Consider the following 21351-nt stretch of genomic DNA (forward strand, 5'->3'; position numbering starts at 1 on the left):
GTACTTTACTCCCAAATAATATGAACATTACTAAGAGTTTTAGTCCCGTTCTGACCCTGACCATTACCTCCCGGCTGTGTCCCAGTGAGCTGCTTCACCTCTTTTTGTCTTCTGGGAGGTCCTGAAGGCTGTTTCTCTGGTGGTATCCTCAGGTATTTTTAGACACCTAGTTTTTTTTTGTACCTTTGCCTTTTTTTCAGCTAATTTATCAAAGCTTACATTTTTATTGAGGAAAAAAAATCATAAAAAACAACACTTCAGGGTTTTTACATATTTATATCTTTGAGTACAAAATTCTGAAAAATAAAAATATTACTTCAAGGGCTTACCATAATGAAATAAAAAACTCAAGACGCTCAGTTTATGTAACTTTATTTCAGACGTCTGTAATGACATTGGAGAAAACTGTAAAACTTTTATTTTGATCCTGCTGAACACACATCACACCATTGTAGTTGTTTCAAACAACATTTCTATTCCCAGTTTTCACTTGAGTAAGTTTTTCTTTAATTTAAATTGTAGTATTTGATTTTTTATTTTTTATTTACAAGCATCCTGGGGAAGATCTCAGCAGCATCTCCTCCAGCGCTGGATCCCCTATCATCAGGCTTCCTTCTCGCTGTGCAGTATGAATGTTAAAAAATTCTTTTGAAGCAAACAAAATAAAACAAGACACGTTGTCAGGCTGAGTGATCGCTCTAAATGTGTCATTTGTGTCAAAAGTGCCCCGTGACTGTGCAGACAGATGACCAGTGTCTCTGTTTAAAGTGCTGGTATTTGGTGTGTGCGCTGGTAACTCATATAGTGCCTTACCAGCCATTCACAGCCTCTGTAATAAGTGTTGGGAGCTGGGGCCGATACCAGCAGCATAAAATGTAAGGCAGGAGGTGAGCTTGGAGAGGCCACAGAGCAGATGTAGGAATGTGTGACGTATTATGGGCTGCATGTCTGAGGTTCACAAGGCCAGGATCAGCAAAGCCCCAGAGAGCTCAGCTCTTTTTGGTGCCTTCCTTCTTTAAAGTACAGATAGTGGATTTATTCTCCATGACTGGAGTTTGAAGGTGGCCTCTTCAAATCTCACAACAATCTGCTGATGGTCGAACTGAAGAAAAAAAAAGAAAAACAAACGTTTTAAACAGGTACAGCACATCCGGATATTTTTAGGATCTTTGGACAGGAATCAGCCAAATATACACTAACAGTAATAATAATAGTCCGTGATGGTGTGAATGTAAACTCTTAGCTGTGCTTATGATGTTATGATTCTAGCCAGTTATTCATTTGAAGTAATCTCATACAGTGAGTCCCAAACTCGGTCCTGGGGACCCCCTGTGGCTGCAGGTTTTTGTTCTAAGCAGATTCACAATCAGTGATAATAATTAATAATAATTGATGTCATTTAATTAGCCGCTCTGTTTTTCTCTTTTCTCTTATTCTGCATTTAGAAGGCACATCAGTGAGATTGTTTTACATTTATAAGACATTTAGAAATCTTTCTATTTTACTTTAAATGCTTAACTCTATTGTTGCTTTCCTATTATTTTTGCCCTTTTTCTATGAAGTTTGCTGCCTTCATTGTGTTTTAATAATGAAAATTAAAAACAAGCAGAGCAGACACTCGAGCAAACAACACCGAATGATGAAAGGCTATGACGGCTTCTGCTTCAGACCCTCAAATTAGTTAATAATGACTTAAATAACCAGAACACCTGGATAAGCAGAATGAAAACATTGTTAAAAAAAGACATCATTCCCATATAACTGCTTAGTTTAATAATAATGAAAAAATAATACCAAATTTAGTTTTGTAAGTTCTGCATTGTCTCCAAAACACAGAAACTGGGCCTGGAAATTAAAAGCTCACTTAATTAGGCCAGGAGTCCAACTTTAAAAACAGAAGAAAAACGTGCAGCCCCAGGGGGTCCCCAGGACCGAGTTTTTGAACCACTGATTGTGTACATGCGTATGATTTTTAAACCCACTTAACACATTTCAGGGTTCTTCCTGTTGGTGTTCATCAAAATTATGGACAGGGCATTCTTCCAGGGAAGGGCGCGCTTACCCGTGTAGAGAAGATGTAGACATGCCAAGTCACTTGATTTGCAAATCTTTAGGATTTGGGAAGAAAACCCAACACAGGCACATAAGGAAGGCTCATCCAGAAGAACACCCATTAAATTCCCAGCACATCTTGTCACAATATCTCTGAAAAGCGATTGCAAAAGCAGCTGTACGTTCAAAGCAGAGAACATTTATGGCAGTTGTGACACACGAGGCTGCAAGAGGCCAGATGTATGAATGAGTGTCACTGGTCACTGGTTTCACTGAAATAATGAGTAATTGATGGGTTCTTGAGAAGAAGGTCAGGGACACAGACACAGAACTCAATGGAAGTTCTTTTGAGCGGTGAACGTAACGTATTCTGTGTGGCGATCACTGCCTGCACGCTCCTGTCGGTGAAAGAGAAAGCCGGTTTAAGAAGCACAGTGCGGTTAATGACTGGGTCGGGGAACACTCAGAATACGAAGCATTTAATGTGCTACTTTAGTTACGATGGAGTTTGAGAACTCCTAGTAAATTAAACATCGATTTTAAGATGAAGTTTATGATTGACAAAATAAACTACAAGATTATAGTGGAAATTTCCAAGATTAGGGGTGGTGCAGTGGTAGCGCTTCTGCCTCGCAGTAAGGAGACCCGGGTTCGCTTCCCAGGTCCTCCCTGCGTGGAGTTTGCATGTTTTCCCCGTGTCTGCGTGGGTTTCCTCCCACAGTCCAATGACATGCAGGTTAGGTGCATTGGCGATTCTAAATTGTCCCTAGTGTGTGTTTGGTGTGTGTATGTGTGTGTGTGTGCCCTGTGGTGGGCTGGCACCCTGCCCAGGGTTTGTTTCCTGCCTGGCACCATGTTGGCTGGGATTGACTCCAGCAGACCCCCATGACCCTGTAGTTAGGATATAGCCGGTTGGATAATGGATGGATGGATGGATGGATTTCCGAGGTTAAAGCCTCCAAATGCTATGTTTTTCCTTGTCTCCTCTTCACTAAGCAGGGCCTAAATTTTGCATTCTCTTAAATTCTTCATTTTTCAATGTTAAAAGACAATGTTTGCTATTGTCTTTTAACAAAAGACTGAACACAAAGGGATATTTATATTGATTTGTATATTCAAATATGTGAAATTCTGGGAGGAGTCGGAGTGGGGCTGTAGGTGCGTGCATCTCCTTTAAATTTCATGTTCACTGGGAATTTTAAAGAGGACGTGTGGTGTATGCACAATTTTATGCATCTGGATTTTTTTATGCGTATGCACATTTCCAGTTTTGTCCGTATGCCACGTTTTAGTGTGAGGCCCCTAGTTTCACCATTTAGAACAGGCACTTCCAAATACTATTTGAGGAGGTAATGGTCAAACAGTGAGGTGGTCAGCGTTACTTTCAATCATCTGGGTCATTCATTTCTGTGTTAGTTGGGCACAGTCCTAGTCACACAGAAGAATCAAGCAGAATGAAGGAATGGGAATAAACCCTGGAAGGGAAGCCACTTTATCACAAGACACACATATCAACATTTGCTCATGTTGGGGCAGTTTAGAGGTTCTGCAATGCCAGCACGTTGAAAACAGCAAATTATGAGGTCTCCAAGGTCAGTGGAGGGGCAGCCATGAGTCTGGGCTCACTTAATGGCCTGCTCTCTGCCAATGTGGCGACAGCAAGTTCTCCCTGTGTTTGCGTAGATTTTTTTTTTGTGTTGAAAGTTTCCTTTCAGAGTCTTGAGTACAAGTAAGTTAAGTTAGTCATCATCTCTAAATGACCCCCGTTGTGCTCTGAGAAGAATCTGCCATCCAGCAGGCTCAACTCTAGGGTGTCATGTAGCCAGGCGAAGGAACCCCCAAATGTCGTGTTGAGCTCCCCCAACACTGTTACTTGTTTTGGGGTTTCATCACATCAACCCCCTCCCACCAAAGTATTACAGAAGCGCCCCCTTACCATTGTGCTCTGGAGACTGGGCTGTCGTTCAGTCTAAGGTCTTCTACTGGCTTGTCCACCATGCTGTGAAGATCTGCACTGACTGTCTGCAAAAAGTGAAATCAGAACATGGATGGAGGAATAACAATAAAAAAACAGCATCTGGACTTCTGATAAAGAAAATCTGGAAAAATAAAAAATATAAAAGCAACTGTTGTCTTAGGACGTTCACTTAATTTGTCAGCAGCACATCAGCATATCTAGAAACTTCAGGAAAAAATGAAAAGAAAGGGGGCCTGAAAAAGTGAAGAAAGAAGGAATATCTGTGAGGGTGGGCTTTGAGGCTTGGGGTTTGTATTTCTATCTTCCGATTGTTTTTTTGTAGCTTTTAAGTTATTATCATAAGCTTGATGGAGTAGAAGGCACTTGTAACAGTCTAGCTTTTAAAAATAAAATTTAATGAAAAATCATAAATATTTTATGATGTAAAATATGATAAAATATAACTAAAACAATTTGAATAGCATTTGAAAAGTATTTTATAAAAACACAATGATTGCATTTCAGTTTTAGTTAAAAATGCATTTGTATTATTTTTCAATATTTTAAATTCTTACTAATTTTATATTATTTTCACATCGTTGATTTAATAATACTGCTATCAAATTCTGAGACGTTTTCCAAAAGTGGAAATACAGCATGAAAGTCAAAGTTAAATTAAAGAGCAGAGTTCCACTCAGAATCTAGAAGTTTACAAGTATAATTAACTAGAAGTTCACACATTTTTATTTTCTTGTGTTCTAGACATTTCTGACTCTGAAGCAGATAAGGACTGGGAAGTTGTTACAAATAAGAAAAAGAAAAACAATCAAAATAGGAAGGTGAGTATTTGGATATTGTAGTATGTTAGTTAAGCAAAACATTGAAACACCAAAAGATGTCAAAATAAAGGAAAGCCGTCTGAAAATCTGAAGTTTATTTTCCACAGACCATGAAAGACTCCGTCTCTGATGAAAATAGAAAAGTGGAGGTAAAGACACAAAATTAATTGAAATTCAAACAGAATTTAGTTTTGTACGTCTAAACATTTCATTTGCTTTCAATGAGCAACTTGTACAGAAAAAAAATAAACCACCCTTAAAGGTAGGAATCAGCAGTAAGGTCCAGTTTAGCTGCTGTGATGGGATTTCCTTGTGTTTGTTCTGACATCTTTGCTTCTGTGCTTTGGATCAACTAAACATGAGACTGTCGCTGTGAATGTGTTACCTGGAGAGGTTAAAAAGTGGTGCCTGAAAATGCTACACATATAAGCTGAAAAGGGCAAACATTTCATATTGTTGAGATCATGTATTGGGCAAATCTAAAGAGAGTGTATTTATTCCCTCCAATTTAGACATAACATTGGGAGTTCTACTGTCTAAAGGGGATAACATAAGTGCAGCACTTTGTTAAGGGTGGGATAGATAGATAGATAGATAGATAGATAGATAGATAGATAGATAGATAGATAGATAGATAGATAGATAGATAGATAGATAGATAGATAGATAGATAGATAGATAGATAGATAGATAGATAGATAGATACTGGAACAGCACATCTGACTGCAGGTGTAGTCTGGCTGCCCTCTCGGTGACTGCTGAATGGACAGGTGAGTGGGAGGGAGTAAGTAGGACAGAAATAATTTAAGTATTCAATAAAGCATTAACACTAATAGTTATTCACAATGCATTAGATAAAATTCAGATTTTTTCTTGAATTTAAATAGAGACACATCTTTTGATCTGATTTACACATGAAGTGATGACACTCCCAGACCATCTTCCACAGAGATTGTTTTTTTTTAAACAGGAATATATTTGCTGTTTTCTAATTCTAGATTTTGAGATGAACTTGTCCTGCGTTTTGTGTAAATGTTTTTAAAGCGGCTCCACTGCTCTTTGCTCTCTGTCTTCACACCTAAAAGGTTATTCCAGTTTACTCCATTTACACTTTGCCACATCTGTTTCTCTTCGCTCTTCTAAAACACAGAGAATTGTATGATATCCTAGTCACTTGACCCCAGTGGTCCAATCACATGCACACCCTCAATTCTATCCTGATTATTACAAAACACAAACTGCAAACAGACTCCCTCCATCACTGATGGGTTATTAAACAGTCACTGATTATGTCAAAAAACTCCTGTCCTGTGCTCTGCCATTTGCAACCTTAGCCCAGTTAATATTTGTATACATAAAGTCTTTCATAACTAGAAAATCCTGCTGTAAACTTGCCATTTTAATATTACAAAATTAAAGTACTGTTGGCATTGGAGAGTTTATAACACACTCCTAAAATAAGGCCACTTTCCCTAATGCTTTCTAAACAAATCCAGACGTCCTCACTAAGATGGGCTCATCATCCAACTGAAGAAGCCTTGAGTTTCAATTTGGTTTGACATAAACAGCCCCCCCCCCCCCCTCTCCGGCCCCCCTTTTCTGTTCTCTGTCTTTCCTATTAAATGTCTGCCCCTCCATGTCCTGCTCATTCCCAACAGGTCTCTGTCATTGCTGTAATATCATAATTATGCTTAGCTATATATTATTAAAATTTATTTGTTTTACTCTCATTACTGATAGCATTCAGGTAAGCATTTTAATGTGTTGCTTATTTGATTTTTGCACTTTAACTTTGGGTTAGAATTTAAGTTACTATGCATTCTTATTTCACTGCTGTTCATGTTAGAGAATTTAAATACAATATGACATCATAAACGTTCTGAAATGCAACAAACAAATCTCCACGTGCTACATAATCATTTAGACTCAAAGTCAAGGCTGATTTATCTGCACAGTAAACACACTCTATAAACATAAATGATATGAAAATAATGATTTACATTAAAGTTATATTTTATTCTTAGCAATTAAAATTACTGCAATTAAAAATACTACATAAACAACATATAGCGTTACTTAAATAATATTGTTTTTTGTATAGGAGACAATTGCATTTTTGCAAGACCATTTACATTTATTAAAGTAATAGCAAACATAAAGGCCTGAAATTGAGGTCTTATAATATGGCAGTCATCATGGAGAGAATTTGTCAAAGCCAAAACTTTTATAAACATGAAACAAACGCCTTTAGTATCGACAGTATGGTGATTATAATCAGATGATTTTAATTCTTAAAATGTTAATATGGAGAACAAACTGTAGAGTAATAAATGGCTTTATATGGATGTGGTGAGAGATGACATGAAGGTGATGGGTGAAACAGAGCAAGATGCAGAGGACAGGAAGATATAGAAGAAGATGATCTGCTGTGGCAACCCCTAATGGGAGTAGATGAAAGAAGAAGAAGTTTTTAACTCACAGTATTTGGTGTGCAAAAGAAATAAAGTTGTCATTGTCTCCATATCTTTGCAGATTTTTCACAAAACAATATGGAATTTTGCTGTCACATTAGAACACTCTAGACGAGAACAGGCCATTCAGCCCAACAAAGCTCGCCAGTCCTATCCACTTATTTATGTGACACAGGGTGGCATGTTGGCACAGTTATAGTGCTGCTACTTTACAGCAAGGTGACCAGGTTTGTTGTCCTGTGCCCTCACTAAATGGAGTTTGCATGTTCTCCCCTTGTCTGTGTGGTTGTCCACCAGGTGCTCCAGTTTCCTCCCACTGTGCAAAGATATGCAAGTTAGATGAACTGGTGATGATAAACTGGCCCTTGTGGGTGTGTGTGTGTGTGTGTGTTTGCCCTGTGATGAACTGGTGCCCTGTCCAGGGCTTGATCCTGCCTTGTGTCCTATGCTAGCTGGGATAGGCTCCAGCTCTGTATGAAACCCTGGTCTGGATTATGTGGGTTACAAAAATGAAATGACATCATGTGACACAGGTGTGTAGATTACATTAATCAGTGTGTGTGTATGTGTGTGTGTGTGTGTGTGAGAATACATCCTGGTGTTGACAGGCATCCCATTTGGGTTTGGTTGCTGCCCGGGTAGGCTCCTGCACCTTTGCTCCTGAACTGTACTAAGAGGCTTTTTAAAGTCAATACATGGATGAACAGATGGATTCCTTTTGCTGATCAGTTGGGCAGCATGGCGCCTGCTGGGTGGTGCCACTTCTTTACAGATCCAGCAACCTGAGTTTTACTACCACACCTAACTGTTGTACCCATGAACTCTGCATGTTCTCCCTGTTGCAGGGAATTTGTTGTCCTGTTACAAAAATACAGGCAGGTTAAGTTGATTTATGAATCATAATTGGCCCCAGTATGTGAATGAGTAGGTCATGTGTTAGACTGCCACCTTAATAATAATAATACATTTTATTTATATAGCGCCTTTCCCATGCTCATGGCACTTGTCCAGGATTTGGCTTTCCGACCCTCAATTGGATTAAGTGGGTCTGCAAGCAAATTCTGTGTTATGTCAGTTGTCTGAGAGTATCAGTAAGTTACCAATAAATAAATAAATACATCACATTATTCTTAAAAGTAACAGAAAGGTTAAGCAAACATTTGGATAAGAAAAGAATTTAAAAAAAGATCTTTACATTACTAACACTTGAAATTATAATATACAGTACATGTTTATACCTAATAAGTCCTGTACTGGAAATCCACATTTAGTTTATTAAAGCTGCATATAGCGCCTTTCATAGCGATTACAAATTGTGTTACAAAGCAGTTGACATAATACAAATATGTATTTTTGGGAAACTAAACACAGATACACGTAAATTGATAACTAAATGTTTGATAATATGGAAAATCTGAAACGTTTTTATGATGAAAAAAACTACTAAATAACATTTCCCAATTGATTTCATTCTAGGCGACGCTCCAACGGTAAATAGTAGCCCTGAAGCCATCTTCCAAAGCAGCGTCCTCTGCAGAACCTTACCGGAAGTGCCGGTTAACAACGTGTTCTCAAATTATAAACATTCCTCAATGTATTTCTTATAAAATACAAAACCCACAGATAAAAATGTTTGTAGAGAATATATGTGACAAATAAAAATAGACTTAACCACTCCTGTTTGTTTTTAAATGAATAAAAATCGTTATAAAGCAGTTTTCAAAATGTTCACGTTGGTCACAGTTATAGCTTCATTAGAAAACAAAAATATTAATAACCTAAAAAAATCTAAAACGAAATTCAATACCGTTTGGAAGACTAAAACATACTGATATTCTGCACAAACTGTGAAAAAATCAAAGCAATCGGTGACGTGGATCACGAGATTTTAGTATGTTATTTAAGCACCTCCAAGCAAGTGGGTGAAAAGGGTGAAAAGTTGATCAGAAAGCTAAGACCCTGCAGGGCATTTTTTTGAGCAACGCGATTGTCAATTTTAAAGGTTGTTGACTTCTTAAAAAATTGTGTATTAATTAATAATTGTATGTCTTCCCCCAAAAAACTGCAATTTTTAACTTTTTTTTGTGTTTTTTGACCAAGACAACAGGTAGGGAACTTTTGTACCTTTTGCACTGCAAAATGGCAAATTAAAAAAAGAAAGAAGTATTCCAGAAACAAATGGTCATTAAGTAGAAGAGCAGATTAACACAAATACAAATCTTGCTCTGAAAAACAAATGTAGTCATTTTTATGAGGCAAAAGAGAGAAGGGTGCAAAATAGCCCTACAGTGCATCGATAGATAGATAGATAGATAGATAGATAGATAGATAGATAGATAGATAGATAGATAGATAGATAGATAGATAGATAGATAGATAGATAGATAGAGTAGCAAAGGATGACTGTATCTGTAATGAGTTCAGGACTTGTAATGTTCACTTCTGAGTGTCAGTCAGGACACTGGTAAATGATGCAGAGAATTCCACACAGCAGCTCAGAATGAAACAGCAACTGATTTATTTAAGAATATATACTGTGCTTGAATGAGTATATGTGTGTGTGTGAGTGTGGTGTATGTGTGTGGTCTACAATAAAAAAGAATGCATAAAACGTACTTGTAAATTACACAAAAATCCACTAGATGTCAGTATTACATAAATTAGGTACTAGCTTATCAACAGTATGAAATCATACTGTTCAAAATCAATAAAGTTTATCAATAAACAGTATCAACAAACTATATTAAAGTACATAATATAATATTGCTGAATGTAAATAACACTAAGGCACATTCCCAATACATGAACACTAAACAGCTCACTTTAGTACACTTTAAACAACTTTGCATGTTAACGTATGACAAACGTGCAATGCAAATCAAACACAAATAAACCAACCTCTGGTCATTAATGCACACTTCATGACTGATCTGGTATATTAGAAATTCTCAGCTATTGCAATTATTAGAACTCCTTAGGAAATAACAAACAAGGAAAAACAAACACACATGAATCTTACATCTCTGCTAACATCCCATAATATGTGCTCTTGTGCATACTGGAAGGTGCACCTTGAAATGTGAGCGGTGTCTCTTAATTCTTGCTGTCTCTCTAACAGATAGATAGATAGATAGATAGATAGATAGATAGATAGATAGATAGATAGATAGATAGATAGATAGATAGATAGATAGATAGATAGATAGATAGATAGATAGATAGATGCAAAATGGGAAACTCTTTATCATGAACAGCATATGAAAAGTCTTCAGAAGTTCTACCAGAATCCATATCCTTATGGCTGAATATAGACACCAAACCCCCCCCCCCCCCTCACCCCCTACACTCCTCGATCGAGTGTTGACATATCCCAGTGTTCAAATGTCACTCTTTTGCAGTAAAAAGACACAGCAAAACAATAATTTGCTTCCACTTGAAGCACTGTGAACACTACTATAAACTGAAGAAGAGTCAGTCAGGAAGGATAAGGAGAGAGCAATTGTCCATGGCTACCATTCCCTTTTTGGGGGTCGTCCTGTTGTTTCCCTGTCCAGGTCACCTGTTGTCACTTTCATTTGCACCAAAGCAGGTGACGTTGATTCACAGTCACTTGTGCTTCCTAACTGGACAGGCTGATATCCTTGAAGCTTCATTGACTTGGTGTTAGACTGAGATGATTAAGTGTTCCCTTCATTTTTTTTTTGAGTTGTGTATTTTGTTAAAATGCTCTTTGAGTCTTCATCAAGGCTACCCAGTATGGCCGCTGGGATAGATATGATTTTTGATTTTTTATACATTTGCAAATCCTTCTAAAAACATGTTTTCACTTTATCATAGTGTGTTATTGAATGTAGATTGATTGCCAAAAATGGAAAATGTATGCATTTACAATTACATCGGCAACACAATAAACTGTGCAGAACGTGAAGCTGTCTGAATGCTTTCTAAATCCACTAAATATGAAATCCAGGCGTGTTACTGAACATTCAGTATGCTTTTAAATGGTGAAATGTGTTTCACTAATGTGCTTTTTGTAAGGCTTTTTAAAAGAGAGGATTGGAATTCAACTAAAATAAAACTGGGGTCTCAGAGTGTGTAGTGTAAGAGAGGGGCACCTCCACACCACACTGGACAGTCGGAGGTTTTTTTACAGTGACTGGAGTGCCAATCCTGCCACCAACCCCCAAGTTTTAGGTTGGTACAAAGCAAAGGTTGTGAAGAGTGGAACATTTTCAGAATTAGGTGATGTTAAAAGTGGTGCTGTGGACGCTGCTCCTTTAATACAATAAATATAAATCCATCCATCCATCCATTTTCCAACCTGCTGAATCCGAACACAGGGTCACGGGGGTCCGCTGGAGCCAATCCCAGCCAACACAGGGCACAAGGCAGGGAACCAATCCCGGGCAGGTTGCCAACCCACCGCAGGACACACACAAACACACCCACACACCAAGCACACACTAGGGCTAATGTAGAATCGCCAGTCCACCTAACCTGCATGTCTTTGGACTGTGGGAGGAAACCGGAGCGCCCGGAGGAAACCAAATGATTTTGATAATTATATAAACAGCAAATTGGTCAAGTCTGCAGATGATATTAAACTCAATGGAATGCCAAATAATTGAGAATCAGCCTGGACAGCAGACAGGCTTGGGTAGTTGGGCAGAAGCAGAGATTTAATTCCACCAAGTGACAGCAGTTCAGTTGGGATCTCCTGAATTCCTTGTGCCCTGTTGGGTCCTTCAGGATTTCTATGGCTCATCTACTTCTTGCCAAGGGATGTTGCTGAGCTCATCCTGCAGTTAGTTGTTCCTCTCACAACTGCACATCAAAGATTTAACTGTTTCTAATTTTTAAGGACTGCCTTGTGCCCTGTGTTGGCTGGGATTGGCTCCAGCAGACCCTCGTGACCCTGTAGTTAGGATATGGATGGATAATTTTTAAAGACATCTTGGATGTGTTCTGCCCATCTCACATCCTGCTCTTTATCATGAACAGCATATTAAAAGTCTTCAGAAGTTCTACCAGAATCCATGTCCTTATGGCTGAATATAGACACCAACCCCCCCCCCCCTCACCCCCTACACTCCTCGATCGAGTGTTGACATATCCCAGTGTTCAAATGTCACTCTTTTGCAGTAAAAAGACACAGCAAAACAATAATTTGCTTCCACTTGAAGCACTGTGAACACTACTAAAGGACGAATGGAACAAGAGGGGGTTACTGGCAGGCATCAGGTGGCAGCCAGGAGAATGGAAGTCCATCTACAGTGTCCACTTAGCCAAGTCAGGGGTGCCACTGAAGACAACCCAGGGAAAGGTTTTGTAGTTAAAAATGTGGACCCCCCGCAGTGGGGATTGAACTGGGAAATCGTAGCTGCATATACTGAGCTGGTGTTGGGAAGTCTGATAGTAAATCAATCAAAATGAATCTGCTCACCTTACATCTCGATGCTCTTTTTGGTGTCAAGAAGTGGGCTTCCCGTTACATGCTCTGTTTTCCAGCCGGTCTGCTCGCCTTTAATGAGAGCCCCTGAAAGGCCTCTGCATGCCTAATTAGATCACAAAACTCAGTTAAAAATGATGAAAAGTGACACATTTCTATATCTTCTGCAGTCATTAAAATTTCTTGTTTTTCTTTTCAGGTAATCTGCACATTGGATTCCAAAGCTATTAAGCACATTTTTTCTGGACATCTGGACACAATGACAGACAGTATATTAGGTGCTCATGATGAGGCCCATTTCCTGAAACTTGTGCATGAAGGTGGATTGACATGCACTCAAAGAAAAGCAATACCTGATTTGGGTCTTTATAAATATTTATGTAGTAACGGAAAAACAAAGACCGTATTTGACAGCAAAATCTGGAGCAAGAAAAAACTTTTTTCTGCTTTAGAGGAGACTATGAAATCTGCAAAGATGTACAAAGACAAACAAAATGATTTTTTAGTTGGGAAACTGACAAAGGATATCTTGGCAAAATTAAATCTACCTCAAAGCGATGAAGTTGAAAGAGTCAAAATGAAACTTGTTCTTCACTCAAATAACAGACAAGATAAGCCCTGTGAGATGAAAACATTCTACTTTGTCATTGATGAAAATTGGGAAGACAGGAGCGACGGTGAGGATGTGTTTCCTGATATTCCTGAAGACTCTAATGAACAACGAAGACGCAGTGGTGAATAAAGGCGTAAAGACTTCAGTGGACATCCAAGCAGTAAAAGTGGGGCCAGTTTTGTGTCAAACTTCACCACCAGCAGGAACTAAAACACAAGGAGAATGTGTCAACTCCAATTTTGTTTTCTGATTCAAAGACTCATTGCTAGAGAGCATAGTGGCATGCTGTATTATATGTCCTTTTTAGCAGAGATACTTTAAGTTAGCAAAGTGACATTGTTAAATGGACTATGCCACACCCCACTCAGGTGTCATCTCAGACCAACAATGGCAGGACATAAAACTGTTTTAGCTATAAAGTGAGCCCACTCCGAGAAGGGATTGTGCTTTATAACTGTTCAAATAATTTCAAAAGGACCATTGAAATTTCTGTATTATTGTTTCATATATTTCATATTTATTTCATATTTAACAATGGATTTTGTCTAATAAAATTCTGTAAAAAGTTATAAATTGAGCTCTGATTAATTTTTTTATTTAATTGAATTATTAATGTTTTTTCCTTAGGTATCTGGAATTAGCTATCAGTACAGCAAAACAACTGCAGATAAATTATTAACATACGAACAAAATTCAGGAAGCTCCTTACAAAGAAATTGTTGAATGGGTATTACTTATATACAAAGAGACAGGTAGACATAATGGATGCAATATCAACAGATGGATACATACACTGGAAAAGATAAGATCTGTTGGAATTATTTAAAAATTTAAGGCAAGTTTGTGCTTGCCTCTTTTTTAGTACTTTTAATGTAGGAGTTTCTGATTAATTTGTACTAGAAAAAATATGTTTGCAATGCACACATTTAAATCAAAATGTTAACCTGAATACATTTCTTAATACTAACTACAAAAAAAACAACAGCTAAGCCACACTACCAAGTCAATGCAAGTTGAATTCACTCAAGACACGTAGTATAATTTTTTAGAATCAGTTTAGACAATTACGTAATAGCAACCCTGTGATATGATGAGTACAATAAAAAATTTGCTTAAATTCTTTGTCTTTTAACATACAACTGTATTGCCAAAAGAATTGGGATGCCTGTCTTTACACACACATGAACTTTAATGACATCCCACTTTCCTTAACACATAGGCTTTAATATGGAGTTGCCCCATCCCCATTGCATCTCTAACAGCTTTCACTCTTCTGGGAAGGCTTTCCACAAGGTGTAGGAGTGTGTTTATGGGAATTTTCCAGGAGAGCATTTGTGAGGTCAGGCACTGATGTTGGACGAGAAGGTCTGGCTCGTTTGCAGTCTCTGTTCAAATTCATCCCATATGTGTTCTGTTGGGTTGGCTCTGTGCAGGCCACTCCAGTTCCTCCACACGAAACTCGCTCATCCATTTCTGTATAGTGTGTATAGACTGGTGTGTGCGCAGTCATGTTGCCATCCCCAGAGTGTTCCCACAAAGTTGGGAGCACAAAGTTGTCCAAAATGGTTTTGCATGCTGAAGCATTAAGAGTTCCTTTCACTGCAACCTCCACCAAACTGTACACTTGGCACAATGCAGTCAGGCAAGTCCTGTTCTCCTGACAAGTGCCAAGCTCAGACTCGTCCATTATATTCCATGATTCTTCACTCCAGAGGACACGTCTGCACTGCTCTAGAGTCCAGTGGAGGGTGGTGAGCTTTACACCACTGCATCTGACGCTTTGCATTGCACTTGGTGATGTCAGGCTTGGCTTCAGCTGCTCGGCCATGGAGATCCATTCATTCCATGAAGCTCTCTCTCTACGCTGCACTGTTCTTGAGCTTTTGGAGGTCTGTAGCTATTGACTCTGCAGAAAGTTGGTGACTTCTGCCCACTGTGCGCCTCACCATGCACTGTCCCTGCTCTATGATTTGACATGGCCCACCATTTTGTGGCTGAGTTGCTGTTGTTCCCAGTTGCTTCTACTTTGTTATAATACCACAAACAGTTGACTGTGGAATATTTAGTAGCTAGGAAATTTCACGAATGGACTTCTTGCACAGGTGGCATCCTATCACGGTGCCATACTGAAATTCACAAAAAGTCCTGAGAGCGACCCATTCTGTCAAAAATGTTTGTAGAAGCCGTCAGTCTGCATGCCGAGGTGCTCGATGTTATACACCTGTAGCCATGGAAGTGATTGGAACACCTGAATTCAATGGTTTGGAGGGGGGTCCCAATATGTTTGACAATAGAGTGTATGTATCTGCCTTGTATGGATTTCAAAACTAAGTGTAGATAGATAGATAGATAGATAGATAGATAGATAGATAGATAGATAGATAGATAGATAGATAGATAGATAGATAGATAGATAGATAGATAGATAGATAGATAGATAGATAGATAGATAGATACTTTATTAATCCCAAGGGGAAATTCACATCCCAAGGGGAAATTCACATCCCAAGGGGAAATTCACAGTATGTAGATATGTGTAATAGTTCATACACTGCTGTACGCATTTTATTTCACTGAGTTTTTGTGTCATCTTAGAGTATACTGCCATGTTGTATTGTCAAAGCAGAAAAAGTTGATTTTGTGATGTAGGGTGTATCAAAAGAGCATCAACAGCCACACAAATTCCATGGCATCTGGAAAAAAATTACTAATATTCTTTAATTTTCTTTCCAAGTGTACAAGGGTGTAGGGATCCTTTAGAACATCCTGGAAACTGCGGTCAACAAAAGGTGTGGTTCTTTATCTAAAATATCATACTTTATGCAAATAGAGGATAGTCATGTACATAATTTTTTTTTTAAGTTCAATAATTTAGATTAGTTATATAAGCTAAACATTTTTTTGACTGAGTGTAGCAACTCGAGTCAATATCACAAGAAACAAAATATAAAGAGTCAATACTTTCAGCTTTCAGAGTGATATTTTGGTCGTATGTCAAGACATTAAGAAAAAGACACATAGAGAAAAAAACTAAATTTGTTACAAAATTTAGAAAGTAGCTTTGTGTTTAATTAAAACCTGAACATCATGCAAAAAAGTGTTATACTGCTCTATATGTGCAGAAGTAGAATCAGTTCTGAAAAAAGACATTACTTTCTGAAGTAAAGCAAATGTTGGCATGATGTCCCATACATGACAACCTAAAAACTGCATTGGGTTAACTGGCTGTTGAAATTTGGTAAAATTATTCCTCCAAGTTTTTATTACATATATTGTGTTTAATATACTGCCATATAATAAATAATAAAAAGTTTATACAAAAAGCATCCGACATGGTGTACCTTAAGGTAAGAATTCTCCAAACCCCCCCCCAAAACGGTGCCCTCTGATACTTTTAACATTATAACATTATATAGATGGTTTAATAACTTTGAGTAAACTTGATTCCTCCCAAATTGTCTACGAGTAAATCTACTTTAAAATATATTTTTTTAAAATCAATCATTCTAAACTGCTCAGAATTATAGACACTTATTTCTCGTTTTGACATTTATGCTAAACAAATGAAAAACATACCTAGACGAGCTTAACTCCGTCTCACTGAGCGCTGCGTCTTCTGCCATTCACTCTGACTCTCCCGATACGCCCGTAGGGGTAACCTACCATAAACATCGCGAAGAGAGAAGCCTGCATTCTTCAAACAATTCCTCAGTCAGCCGTGTCCTCGACAGTCTACAGTCGACCATGAAAAACAACTACGCGGAGCATAACTAGGCGGAGTTAAGAATAGGAGGCAATCCCAGCCAACACAGGGCACAAGGCAGGAACAAATCCTGGGCAGGGTGCCAACCCACTGCAGGACACAAACAAACGCACCCACATGGGATTTCTAATTTGCCAGAGTCGTTCTGCCTTATGTTTAGATAGATAGATAGATAGATAGATAGATAGATAGATAGATAGATAGATAGATAGATAGATAGATAGATAGATAGATAGATCAGTAGCTGTAGTAACGATAATTGATCTTGTTTTTTTCTTTCTCTTATGCTGCATTCAGAAAAGCACAGCAGTAGGATTTTTCCATTATAAGACATTTAGAAATATATCCATTTTGGGCTATAGTTTTCAATGCTTACTCTTTTTTGTTGTTTGTTTTGTTATTTTCCCCTTATTCAGTGTAGTCTGCCCCTTTCATTGTATACTAATAGTGACAATTAAAAACAAGCAGAGCAAACACCCGGGTGGACAACACTGAATGATGAATGGCTGCAACTGCGTGAGCATCAGACAAACAAGTCAATAATGGAAAGGCAAAATGGAAATAAAAAACACATTATTCACATATAACTGCTTAATTTTTATTAAATTTATTAACACACTTTTTGTAATACAGGCAGCATGGTGGCGCAGTGGGTAGCGCTGCTGCCTTGCAGTTAGGAGATGTGGGTTCGCTTCCCGGGTCCTCCCTGTGTGGAGTTTGCATGTTCTCCCCGTGTGTGTGTGGATTTCTTCTGGGTGCTCTGGTTTCCTCCCACAGGCCAAAGTTATGCTGGTTAGATGCATTGGTGGCCCTAAATTGTCCCTAATGTGTGCTTGGTGTGTGTGTGTGTGTCCTGCGGTGGGCTGGCGCCCTGCCTGGGATTTGTTTGTGCCCTGTGCTGGCTGGGATTGGCTCCAGCAGACCCCTGTGACCCTGTGTTAGGATATAGCGGGTTGGGTAATGACTGACTTTTTGTAATTTTTTAATTGATGCCAAAACACAGAAACTGGGAAAGAACAGATCACTTAATTAGACCAGGTGGCCAATTTAAAAACAGACGCTAATTGTAACAAAAACCTGCAGTCCCAGACTGAGTTTGGGAACCACTGAAAGACAGATATGAAAGGCACGCTATATAATAGATAGATAGATAGATAGATAGATAGATAGATAGATAGATAGATAGATAGATAGATAGATAGATAGATAGATAGATAGATAGATGGATTGCATCCAGAAAGTATTCACAGCACATCACTTTTTCCACATTTTGTTATGTTACAGCCTTATTCCAAAATGGATTAAATTTATTTTTTTCCTCAGAATTCTACACTCAACACCCCATAATGACAACATGAATAAAGTTCACTTGAGATTTTTGCAAATTTATTAAAAATAAAAAAATTGAGAAAGCACATGTCCATAAGTATTCACAGCCTTTGCCATGAAGCTCAAAATTGAGCTCAGGTGCATCCTGTTTCCCCTGATCATCCTTGAGATGTTTCTGCAGCTTCATTGGAGTCCACCTGTGGTAAATTCAGTTGACTGGACATGATTTGGAAAGGCACACACCTGTCTATAGAAGGTCCCACAGTTGACCGTTCATGTCAGAGCACAAACCAAGCATGAAGTCAAAGGAATTGTCTGTAGACCTCCGAGACAGGATTGTTTTTTTCTGATCATCTGATTTTGGTCTCATGTATTTTGAAATATCTTGGTTGTTTAAAAGGGGCACTCACCCCATTTTAAATTCATGGGCTCCATTGTCTTAATATTGGCTGGTGTTGTGCTGAAAGTGGGTGGCTGCTCAGTGCAGCAACTGCAAATTCATCTTCAGCATCAGAGACGATAAACAGGTAATCAATACATAGGCGGTAACTGGGAAGTAACAGTAAGTTTAATTAACGTTGGTGGACACATTAAACACGGCAGTTTGTTGGAATGAACATTGACCCCCGTCAAGTCTACCCTTGCAGTGAGGTAAGAGCAGTAATGAAAATGCAATGTAATTCAGTTCAGTTCTATTCATTTCAGCAGTCCAGTGCACCTTACAGTAATTAATGGAATTAATTAACATAGTATTAAAAAACTTTTAAATGCAAATTAAACACACAAAAAGACAATGTCAAAATATAAGACAGTAAACTTTATGCCAAATTTGCTGTAAGGAGAAAGAGAAGAGAAACGTAGGAAGAAGTGGGAAAGCAATGGAAGGCAGAAGTGCACAGAATTCACTTGAGCTCCATATGCGCAAAGCATACAATTATTTAACTTAAAATGATATATCGGGCACATCTGTCTCGCTTAAAATTGTCCAAAATGTTTCCAGGGCAAGATCCAACCTGCGAACGTTGTGATTGAGCTCCAGCTCACTGGGCCACATGTTTCGGGCCTGCACCAAATCAACATCATTCTGGAAAAAAATCTTTAAATACCTTTCAGACAGCCTTGGGGTCCCACTCTCTCCTAATCCACTAACAGCTGTGTTTGGTGGGCTCACAGAGGAGAAGGACAAACAAACTGTGATCGCCTTTACTTCACTATTGGCACGTAGACTTATTTTGCTCAACTGTAAGAATCCTAACTCATCTCTTCAGTGGGAAACCAATATTTTATATTATTTGAAACTGAAAAAAATCAAATTCTCAGTTAGAGGATCTGTGCAGAACTTTTTCAAAACCTGGCAGGATCTGATCAATAATATTTTAGAATAAGCATTTAAATTGAGGAAGCAGATTCTCCCCTCTCTTTTTCTATTCGTTCTATTTTTGTTTATTTTTTATTTACATATTTTTACTATTATTAAAGTGCTATTCTGCTGACATAATCTCTTTCTCATGGGTGGGGGACAATTTGTTTCAAACCTAGTTTTGTTAAACTTGATTTAACATGTATGGAATGCTATTTGACTTTAATCAAATTAAAAAAAGAAGTGGGAAAGCAGGTAAACCCTGTTTAAGAGCAAATGTGCCAAGGGAGATGTTCATCTCAGGAAATTCATTTCAGTATGCTGCTCTGTTGGAGCTCCACCCGGCAGTGGTGCACGGCTCAAATGACGCCATTCTTCTCACAAGGTCTTCTTTACGATGGTAGGATCAGAAATGGGGTGACGATCAAACTGACAAACTTCACAAGATCAGTTAACTGGTGCGTTCACAACAGCTTGGTGCTCACCTTGGTCCTGAAAAAAAACGTTTTACCATCTGGAAATCAACAATTAGGTTCAGCACTTTAGAGCATCTTGTCTTGAGCAGAGGTGGGTAGAGCAGCCAAAAATTGTACTCAAGTAAGAGTAGCGTTACTTCAAAATAATATTACTTAAGTAGAAGTAAAAAGTAGTCCACCGAAAACTTACTCGAGTAAGAGTAAAAAAGTACATGGTGAAAAGATTACTCAAGTACTGAGTAACTGTTTGATCATAATAAATGATTTATTTTTTAGAAATGTTGTAATAAAACAGACAAAAATATAAAATAATGTGCAAATTCTGCTCTTTCCAAATAATTAAATAAAAAATGAGTAAAAATAAATAACATCTTTACAAAATAGAGATGCACAAATAACACAAAGTTCCAAATCTCGGTTTTTCACAACAAAGCTTTTGAAACCAATACCTACAGTAGATAACATGTATGTTTGAACAGTGCAAACTACTTACAGTGACGAGATACACTGACAGTACAATACTGCATATGCACTTTGTGGTGTAGCGGGTCCGTGGCTTCAAAAAAAAAAAAATGGCCAATTTAAAATCCATAAAGCCGTGTCACTCTCCATGGGCGCAATTGCACGGCCGTGGGGAGTCAATGAGGTAGTTGGAGCGAGTCGCACCTGCACGTGCGGGTCTGATCATTCTCGATTGATTTACTGGCTTACTGTGGCATGTGATTAAGGAGACAGGAGTGCATATATATGGGTCAGCACAAAAAAGAAGGGGGAATCAAAGAAAAGGAGAAAAGACATGAGGTTAAAAGACATGAAAGGCAGGCTTGGGAACGACGATCTGGTTCTTGCAGTGAAGCTGTGACCATTTATCAGTGAATAGGAGCCCCACATGACTAAAAACTCTCTCACAGGCTGCAAGACGCAGGAAGTTTGTGTGTGGTCATGTGACTGCATGGCTCCATCTGATTGGTGAAACAGTCATGCAGTAGATACACTGGCAACTTCTCTCTTGCAAAAATATAGTTTAATGTGTAAATGGAAA

At 38.3% G+C, this 21351-nt stretch overlaps 1 long non-coding RNA gene across 7 annotated transcripts in view; it reads right to left on the reverse strand.

Moving 5' to 3' along the window:
- Positions 1-384: 384 nt before the first annotated feature.
- LOC114644853 (uncharacterized) overlaps positions 385-21351 on the reverse strand; it is a 126480-nt gene continuing 105513 nt past the window's right edge. For 2 of the 7 annotated variants that reach the window (XR_007936437.1, XR_007936438.1), the window contains exons 2-4: positions 12763-12874; positions 3989-4074; positions 386-1102 (exon numbers count right to left, since the gene is read on the reverse strand). This is a non-coding gene — a long non-coding RNA (uncharacterized LOC114644853). Of the gene's footprint in view, positions 1103-3988; positions 4075-12762; positions 12875-13316; positions 13592-16953; positions 17085-21351 lie in introns of those variants that run through there. The other 5 variants (XR_007936440.1, XR_003715059.2, XR_003715060.2 and 2 more) reach the window with 5 other exon arrangements.

Source organism: Erpetoichthys calabaricus, chromosome 12 (genome assembly GCF_900747795.2).
Source record: "Erpetoichthys calabaricus chromosome 12, fErpCal1.3, whole genome shotgun sequence".
Taxonomy (NCBI): domain Eukaryota; kingdom Metazoa; phylum Chordata; class Cladistia; order Polypteriformes; family Polypteridae; genus Erpetoichthys; species Erpetoichthys calabaricus.